The 10,490-nt window shown below is 40.5% G+C and overlaps 1 protein-coding gene across 7 annotated transcripts in view; it reads left to right on the top strand.

The window, feature by feature from the left end:
• Nucleotides 1–10,490, top strand: part of TNRC6A (trinucleotide repeat containing adaptor 6A) — a 451,850-nt gene that overhangs the window by 114,222 nt on the left and 327,138 nt on the right. The window lies entirely within an intron of this gene.

The following is a 10,490-nucleotide window of genomic DNA, read 5'->3' on the forward strand; positions in this document are numbered from 1 at the left end:
TATCCATGCTCATTTCACACAGGTTCCATCATGCATCTTGCCATCATGCATCTTGCACTCTGGGCTAAAAATAAACAGACCGATTACTCCCAAATATGGAAGATCTTTATTATCCAGCTATTTAACAGGAGTACAGTGCATCTATTTTAGGTGATACGTAAAAAGGCTTGTCCCTTGCAAGCCATTTAGCTGGTTCCAGCTGTTAGTTTCCCTATAGCCTGGTGAGGGAGGAGTAAAACTCTTCATAGTACGTTTTAGGTTGGTCTCATTTCAATGAGATCAAGCACTTTGTTATGAGAATCTACAAACATGCATGAAGCAACTACCTGTGGACTTAAGGCGTAAGACTATTAGACAGAAAAAAACATGGTAGGCCAAAATACGCAAATGGAGGCAGTTCGTCAGACTATCTTAGTGGGGCTTTTAGCCCCATACCAGAAGCCAAAGTGTCAGCTGGGTATTGCATCAGGCTTAACACCACCATATTAATTAGTATTGGGGATTCCATTCAGGTGGCTTTGTGTAGAGGGGATCAACCCGCCAATTTCTTTTGGATTGAAGACCGCAAGTGTCTACTTGGCCACTTATTTACTTTTATTGTGTGAACATGTCGGGCGCTTTGCTCCCAACAAAACGTCAACATTTGATTTAAATGGCTTGGTAAGCAGCATTTCAGCCTGCTGAAACAAGGGGGTTAAGCTGAATATGTTGAGCACCACGTATTTGGAGAGCTTGGATTTTGAAGTAATATTTGTAATCCACATGTTCTTAATTGAATACTTTGAACAAACCTTACTGTGTTACTGCTCTGAGGTTTTTGCAATAAATTGATTAATTTTATAAAGACTAATAAACACAAACTGAATATACTGTCGTGATCAGGATGAACAACGACCCCACCCGCAGAACAAATTGTCACATTTACATTCTTCTACTCGAAGAGTTGTTCCTCAAGGCTCAACAACTGCTTTTCTTTTTGGTATAAACCTATCATGGCTTCCTGACGTGGTCTGTTTCTATCAAGGTCACCTGCTATTGATGACTGATCATCTAAAAACGTGGTTAGTGGTTGGACCTTAAGACATCCAGCCCTAGGAGATTGCCTCTTGGCAGAGGACCAACGGTTGCTAAGGTATCATCTTAGACTTTACTTTGAAAAAGTGGGAATTTTCTCCTGGCAACGTTGCCACACGCTGTCCTTCTGGCTGTGCAATTAGGACTTACACGAACCACATCAAAGGAAGTGAAACAGATTTCCATGTTCATTTATGTTACCCTCACTTCAAAATCAAGCTAACAAACACAACTGCGAATCTTTTTCTTGAGTATGCTTCAACTTGCCTTAATTTGGCTCACCGCCCAGGATTCATGCATCAATAACCTTAGTGTAAGGTCTGGATTTTGCAAATGGCTTCTACATGAGAATTTTAAACCAAGCCATTAGGCATTTAGCAACAAATCCAGAAGGCAGCAGCTAGACGAGTTGTATACTAAAGCAGGCCCATTTTTTTTTTTTTTTTTTTGGTCTCCAATCCATACACTGGTACCAGAAGCAAGAACAATCTGCAAAGTAGTCTGCATCTTGCACACACAGGACCAGCCGCCTTATAGTTGAAACTAAAGTTGTTCAGACAAATTAGTCCACTCCAATAATTACTTTAAAAATTAAGACTTTAAAGTTCCCCCTTTTATGTTTAAGGGCACAAGTTCTGGAACACGCTCCCAAAGAGAATAATAGTCCTCCAGGAGCCTTCTAGATTTTAGAAAGGCGTTAAAACCCTGGCTTTTCTTAATCATGATTCGGTAACGGCACTTATTAAAATTCACTAGGTTTGTGTAGGCTATGTACAAAACTATACCTCCAGTGTTTTCGCATATTGTTTGGCATGTAAAGCCACTGCTAAATGCTCTACAATACATGTGGAGCACATCTCTGGGCGTCTTTCAAAATATAAAAACACTCCACTCATAGTTGACACATCAGACAACACCACCTTCCAGAATTGTATGCCGCTTGTTAAAAAAGAAATATAGCAAGCATGTAATACAATTAAGTCGTTTTGTGTTTCTAATGCAGTCTGGATTCTAGGATATGTTTAGGTTTGTTAGCTTGCATCTCAGGAGCCAACTGCAGTTATTAAATTAGTTGTTTCTTTTGTTTGTGGAGCAGCAAGGCTGTAGGGGCTGTCCTGACACACAACCAGTCTAGAAAGGCTGTGCAGAGAAACTTGAGCCATACATTCATTGTGTGTGCTCTTTTCAAATGAAAAAGAATCATTTTCAAAGGAAAAAACGTTACATTTTGATCTTGTTTTCTTAAGCTACACATTGCCGATAAGTAAATTCATGTTTTTTTCAGTATTTAATTAATTTGGGTCTTACCCGATTTATATAAAGGAGGTTTGGACTTGCTGAAGATCAATCGGGCATCGTTGAAAGGAATGCACATAGAGCCATATCAAAATTTAAGCCACGTTTATAGTTTTCAGGCACTGGTCAATTATTTGACCCTGTTGGGTGGGAAATGTATTGGGACTTCTAACAGCAAGTTAAGACACTTCTGTTTGTCTCTCTTTCTGGGCATACAAATGTCTGGGCTGGGGGAAATTATGTGTAGCCTTGATTTAAAAAAAAAAAAAAAAAAAAAAAAAAAAAAAAAACTTGGGTCAACTTTTGCAACATGTTTTTAAGACGTGTTTTAACAACTTCTCTAGGAATCCCAATTCCAGCCTGTTTAATTGAGAGAGAAAGGATTTATATCTGTAGCGTCTTGACGTATATGTACCACTGCTACCTGCTTAAATGACTTCACAGTACCTCCAAACGTGCGAAGGTTGTCTCTTTCTGCCGTTCATGATGTACTCTTCTTTCAATCTGATCCTCGGGAGATTTGACCAGAGGAAGTTGATGCTATTTCCCCTCTAACAGTACCGTTTATCAACAGTATTGTATATACCATTGTGGACATGCTGCTTCATTGACTCGAGGAATTTTGTCATGACCAGCCAGGATCTCTACTTCGTTTTTGGGAACCCTTTCTCCTGGATTTTGAGTTGTATTCTGGTTATGATGTAAGGATGAGATATTACTCTCTTATGGGTTTCATTGCACACATTTTAAAGAGATACACCTCGATAATCTATCATGTTTTTTTAATCTATTATTTTAGTGGCCTCTGAAATAGCCCTGAATTGCCGTTTGTGGGACTTTGCCCCGCCTTTCCCACTTACATCAGTAATTGGTTAGTTTCATTAAAGGGTCTGCTGTGACTCTAGTGCCAGAGCTTCGAGTCACTGACCAAGCCAAAGGAACTACTGGTACTGAAATCTTTTGAATCATATCTCCAAATTGGTTCTGCTTGAAAGGGTTGCTGCTTTGCTGTTTCTATGTTAGCAAGCCAGTATTTCTTGGCCATGGAGATTGGAAACTGTGCACAGATTGCAATATTTTGACTGTTGCTTTTGAGTGAGAAGAATTTACTGGTGGGGCCAGACAAAATTAAGATTCAATAAGTCCCGTAACCAGCCATCCATGCTTTAGTTGTGGTCTATTTGGAAACAAAATATTTCTCATGCACATGATCACTTGTAGGAATACTTGTTTAGGCCTTCTTTTGTCCCAGCATTTTCCTGGATTTTGAAGCCTTATTCATGAGGATACTGATATGGCAACTTGAACATTTCAGTCTGTCATGTGTGACCAGCCACAAAGAAATCCACAGGGTCCCATTTTATAGACAAGTGTCTCAGGTTCATTTTTTGACTTTGGAGAATAAATAACCGTGTACCTGCCCCTTCCTTGTGTTTGTCATTTACCTTGCTAACTACAGTCCATGTTGAATTTGTATTAGATGCGGGGGCGTCACTAAGATATGTCAGCTATTTTTCATAGCTACTGCTGTGATAAAATACCACTCTGACTGGCTAATGAATATTTTCTCTCCTGTTTTAAGAACCCTGCTTTGCAGTATTTGTTCAGGATGGTTCCAGCCTTTCGGATCAGCAGACTGCTAAAGCCTAAGGGTATCTTATCGGAATGACTCTGGATGATAAGTTACTCAAGAGTTCAATTTAGCTCTAGACCCTTCCTGTTTCTTAGCAAATCCAGTTGAATCTCACTGTTTTACTCTACATGCACACTTTTTTATTGAAAACGTTCTCTGGTTCATTTTGAAATCAAGACGACATCCGGTTCAACTCTTAAAAGTGCAGTAAAATAAATACATGAGTGTTCACAACTTGATCGTTTATCAAAAACAAGGGGGGGGTGGGGGTGGTGTAAGGTGTATCGATAAATAAGTACTAATTTCTTCCACTAAAGCCATTGCTCTGTCATACTAATGCACCTGTTGGTCAGAGCCTGGCTCCCCCTTGATATCAGTGCACACCTCCATAAGGGTAGGGGAGAGTCCGCTTCACAGCTTGATGACCCGTTATGTAGTGATAATTCCCAAACCAAAGAAGAGCCCAATCCGATATGTACAGTGCGGCTATGTGGTCCATCATATCCATTAGTTACCCCCGCTAAGGAAGCCCCTGTGAGTCTTTAATAGGTCTAACTGTAGAGCATCTGTCCTTCATACCCTCAAAGTACTAGAATTTTAAAAGCGCATCTATCACAGGCTTATTCTTCACCTTACTGATGGAAATTGCGACAAACTCCAGTTGGTTCTCTCTGCGATGGATTCTTATTTTGTGTAGTTATAGAACTCATTTGGCCATAGCTATAACCATATTAAGAATGTGTACTGAAATGTTAATCAACCTACACCCTGCACAAGGTAATTGCGAAAGAGTAATACAACAGCTGAAAATTCCCCTTTGTGTACTGTTCGTGATCCAAATAGAAATTGTAGTAATTCCTTAGATATCCATACTGTTTAAGAAGCACAATATGGCATCAATGCAAACATGTTTGAGTCCTTATGAATTGAGCACGGATGTCAAATGGGGTTAGTCATATCTTGTTCAGCTCTAGCTGTATCTAAAATAGGTTTGTTTAGTGCTTTGATAATGCGATCGTGACTGATTTTCAATCGTCCTAAATTGTGGATTTTTTTTAAAAAAAAGCAATTAAAAAACAAACTCATAATGTATTGGAAGTGTTCAGTTTTTACAGTTTTTACTCTGTTTGACATAAGGTCAACCATTTGGGAAATGTGAGGGTTAACTTGAACTGTACACTTGCAAAGCATCACATTTCGAATTCTAAATAATACTGCTAGTACAACTGGGATGAGGTGGATGTCATTTGAAGAGCAAGGCCACCATGGAATGTGTATGTCTCCATCATGCTTGCATTGGTTTCCGATTTGTAATACAGCTTACATTTCTTGACTTTTGAAGGGGGATTGGATAGGGTTTGCTGTATTTTCAACTGAGAACCTTTGGAGTATCAGAAATGTGTGTTTTTAGGGAAACGTTTGTTAAAATGATTAACCTGGGTAGGAATTTATAAAACTCATTAGGTGTGCTCTTCTTTCTTATGGTTGCCAGGGACGTAATATGTCACCCTCGATATCCCAAATCCTATCTGCTAAAATAAGTTCTCAAATGAGGACTGCTAGGTGTGCTTAATCTAAACATTTCAAAAAGAAAAGAATACAGTGGAATACAGTCTTTGGGTTCTGACATCTGCACTACTTTACTCTTGAGGAGAGGATGTGGCCAAACGGCTTGAGGTGTCGACCTTGACACTGGGGAATCAGATGAGTCTCGGCAGGGACGGTAAAAAGCCTTTGATTCTGGGCAAATCACTTAATCTCCCAGTGCCTACAAAAAATGAATGTCCGTCTGTAATGTAACTGGTGCTCACGTAAAGCGCTCCGATACCTTCGGGTCAAGTTTATGCTGTATAAAATTCTGGTGAAAAGAAGAAAAAAAAGGTTGGTCCTTGTGCTGCTTCGTAGCTATTTTTGGGCTGCAGTAATGTTTAAATAGTGATCGCTGCCTCTTCAGTCCATATGTCCAATTAACATCCATCCAGATATGCGTCTTTGCCCCATTCACTCTTTTAAAAGACCCATAATTTCTCTGTTGAAGAGTACATAAATGGATCAAGTCTCTGAAAGCATTCTAATGAATCACCTTAATAGGCATGATCACATGGTCAATACTGTCCGTGCCTAGGCCTAATGTGATTTACGTTAGGACTCCTATTTAAATTGTCTCGATCACCGAACATCTGAGACAAACCCATGCATCATCACTCCAACCCTGTTATTTGCTCATGATTCTTGCCATCTGTATGTACTGTCCAATAAAAACCACAGATTATTTGTGCTAAGAGGTTTAAAAAATCATGAGCAGCCAGGTAACTACTTTTATATTTGAATGGTGCTAGGTAGTATTTTAAATTGCAGTGTTCTAGTACTTCTAACTACATATGCTCTGAGCAAAGAAGTCAAAGACAAGGCTTTGAATGCGCCTGCAGAGGACGTGATAACAGATTGATCCAGTAGGCGGTGATTGTCTCTTGATCTTGTAATTATTCACAATAGTTATTGTACTGTAAGATCGGCTAGCCGTAACCAATTTCCATGAAATATTTTGGCATACTTGAATCCATTTCTGAGATCTATCTGTACTTTGTCATATTTGGCATGTTTTGTTGAGCACCTACAGCGCCTCCTGCTCACTGTGGACCCCATTTGGTTGCAGCTAAAGCCTGGCCCAGATCTTATGTTTAAGCTTCACATATCAGACTGTTATATTTGGTGGTTGATGAACGTACAGGCGTTTGAGCAGTGGGACTTGCCTCAGGGCAGGCCTTGCATTTGAACCCTACAGTGCATGGGCTTGTGTCATGTGCTGCGTGAGCTTAATGCACAAGTGATGGCTCTGCATCTAAGTCTAAATGCTCCTTTTTAGTAAAATGTTTGGTTATTTTTCAGGTAGTACAAACCCTTTAACATTTCCAAAGGAAAACATCCTAAGAAATAAACTGAGAAAGGTTGTAGTGACTTTAAGGATCCAAAGCAAAGCCTATAAGTCCCTAAAATGCACCAGCTATACAATTCAATTGAATCCAAAATGATGTAATCATTAACATCCATGTTAAGGTCTTAATATATAGTCACCAATGTTAGCGATTGCATCAGTCACATGAGAAATGATAAGCCCATTTTGGAGGTGAGTTAAGGTTTTCATGGCGGAGCACTAGACATGCTTTGTGTAGGTGACCTTAACTGGCAAATTTCAATGGCTTGTCACTATCTCATTTTATTTTCCCAATCAGTAGATTTGTTGAGTACTTCTTGTCACCCATGAAGATGTGAAGGCATGGTCCAGTTGATTGGCCAAATAGCCAGGTCTTCGGGGATTTTCGGAACTCTGAAAGAGATAGGGGAGTTCTGTAGATGAAATGGTAGCTCATTCCATGTCTTCACTGCTAGGTCGAAGGAGCAACCATCGCATCTGCTAAATCTGATGGGGGTAGGAGGTGAAAATTATAGAAAGGAGTTCAGCTGTCTGGTGGGCTGGTGGAAGATTGGGTGGTGGTTTAAGTAGGCGGGTCCGCAGTTGTATAGGGCGTTGTATGCATGGGTCAGGACATGAAGTGCCATCTTCTCTGTACAGAGAGATAGCGGAGATCCCTGAGCTAGGTGGTGATGTGGGTTCATTTATGGAGATCCAGGAGGAGTCTGGCGTCATCATTCTGTATGTTCTATAGTCTGGGGAGGTGATCTGCGGTCCCTGCTTAGAGCATTGCCACTGTCCAGTTGACTAGAGATGAGGGTCTGGGTGATGGTGCGTCTTGAGCTTTGGGGGTAGACATTTGGATATCTTATGAAGCATGTGGAGGATGAAGGAGGAGGAGTTGACCTGAGTCATCATGGTTAGCTTGTTGTCCAGCATGATGCCTAGGTTCCCAGCATGGTCAGTGGCAGGAGTAGGTCTGTGTTCCAAGGGCCACCAGAGTGCATCTCATAGGGACCTTTTTTTTCAGAAAATCAGTACCTTTGTCTTGACCGTGTTGAACTTCAGGCAGTTGCCCTTCATCCAGTTGGCAACGTCTGTCATGTTTTGGAAGTTGGTCTTTGTGTCTTTGGAGTAGGCGAGTATGAGTTGTGTGTCGTCTGCATAGGATATGATGTTGAGCTCGTGACTTTTGGCGATGCTGCCTAGAGGTGTCCTATGAGTGTTGAAAAGGGTCGGTCTGAGCGAGGATCCTGTCGTGCTCTATAACGGGGCCTATTGTAGTTTTCCCCGTGTTAGCTTAAGTGTGCACGACACGGGCCGTATTAGCTTTGCACAGGTTACTACATAACCACATTTGCTTCTGCTCCACATTATATTTTCACACAAAACCTGCAGTTGTTTTCTCGTTCTGTTCTTTCCTGGGATTTAGTCTGAACAGTAGACAAGGTCAAATAACAATGTCCCTTGTTGTTTTGTTCTGGTCAGGCGCTCACACCTAGACCTAACACAGAAATGAAGCGATTGTTTAGTTTATGAACATGTGAACCTTGTCTTATAGAGAGATCCCAGCTGTATATGAGATGTAGAGCTTTCATCTGTGTATGCTAAGGCACAGGTTCAGCTGCTAAACCCAGAGATATTTGCTGTATAATCAGTTTGGCTTCTGTAGAAGAGGAGGAGAGTTAGGCTATTCTGTCAGATATGACAGGGCTTTTCATGATATATATGATTTGACAATGCTGATGGTATTTTTACTAGGCAGTTTTCTTAGTATGGCACATATACTGCATTTCAGAGCACAATATTTTAAACAAACATTTCAAACTTTCTTTGTGTTTTTTTTTCATATCTTGTTGACGAGTACGAGTGTGTGAGCGAAAGGGAGTGTCCCGTAATTGCGATCCCTGAGAGTGTCGGGAGTGTTGTGTTCTGGGGTGTCAATTCACTTGTTCCTCTGGTTAGGAGTATGTCGTCAAGTGAGACACTATAGCTAGTCGGTACTGAGGTGGTATGTTGACTTAGTCCCTAACTGCTGATGTTCTGTAGTCCCAAGCGTAGTTCTGTTCCTGAGCAGACTCCCTGCATCATTTCTTGGGTTTGGAGGTGAAGGAGGGGAAAGCAGACTTTTTGCGCCGTTCTGGTGAGGAAAGAGGCGATCCATCTGAAAGAGGATCCTTGGATGCCTATGCTCTGCAGCCTTGTGATGAGTGTGTGGTTGAAGACCAAATGAAAGCTGCAGAGAGTTCCAGGGCTCAGATATCGTCGGTAGCCCCTGATGGTGGTTTTACAGTCTGTTTGAAGTCTGAAGTTGAGGTGTTCCATGGATGTGGTGAACTTAATTTACTTCAATTTCCTACGTTTTAAAAAAACTTGTGAATGTTAATTTCTTTGCACAATCTAATACATAACTTTATTTTAATGTTTTTTCTATTTGTAACATACCGTCTTCTGATAGAAATTGGTCTTGGCTGTCATGCTTCATGGGTGTTTATGCACCACTTTGGCAACTCACCTGTGCATGCACCTCTGTGTGTATCCATGATCTCCTGCAAGAGTACTATCAATGCGTTCTACAGTGGAAATGTCTTTTTTGGCAAGTTCTATCAAAGACATTGGTTACTTTTGTACATTGCTGTATTTTGCATAACTTCTAGCTGGTTGAGCTGTGCTGGGGAGATCCATAGCCAGAAGATAAGAAGGCAGTTCTTTAGTCATAATCTGCATACCATACCAGGTGCTTGCAGTGATCAGCTTTCAGATGAAGAACTAGATTCTTAAATTTGGACTGATGCAGTCTGAAACTCTGCAGGAGCGTTCATATCTGCTGGTTTCTCTTCTAGAACTAAAGAATGCTCCGAAACATCTTTCAAAATGTTTCCAGTCTGTAAGAATAGTTTTAAAGTCTATCACAGATTTCACTGTGGTTTAAATAGTTGGCTAATTGGTCAGACAAGTGCATATGTTGAGGTTTGGTTCTTGTATTGTTTCCCTTTCATGGACTACTAGTGATACACATTAGGAATGTCGTAGGATGTAAACTGATAAACCGAAAAGATAGCAGTGTTCTCAAATCAAAACATGTTTATTTAACAACTGGAAGAAGCACAACTGCCATAGTTAATATGCATGCAGCTGTCTAGCTATTGTCTACATGCGTGAAGCAGTGTATTTAGGTGGGCTACTGTGAACTCTACTGTAAAGTACAAAAGAGCTCTACAGAATGGTCACAATACAATTTAAAGGGTTGCAAAAAAACTGCAGCGGGACTAGTATACAGAAGCAATTACTAGTCACGACTGAAGATGCGGTCTTACTGATTTACAAGCTGGGAGGATTATTTTGATGAGCTCTGGAGCTGGATTTTTATTTTCAATATCTTTTTCTTGGCACTCAACCCTGTAGCAAAGTGTTTAACCTTGTTTGACCATTGATGCTACTTTCATTTTGTTTTTTTTCACTGTAAAAGTATAAAATTACAGACCAGTATTTGCCCAAGGATACCCATATGACAAGGCCATGTTTGGGTCAAGTGTGCAATCTCTTTTTAAAAATGTGTCCTTTAAAACCATT

This window comes from Triturus cristatus, chromosome 10 (assembly GCF_964204655.1).
Source record: "Triturus cristatus chromosome 10, aTriCri1.1, whole genome shotgun sequence".
In the NCBI taxonomy this organism is placed as follows: Eukaryota; Metazoa; Chordata; class Amphibia; order Caudata; family Salamandridae; genus Triturus; species Triturus cristatus.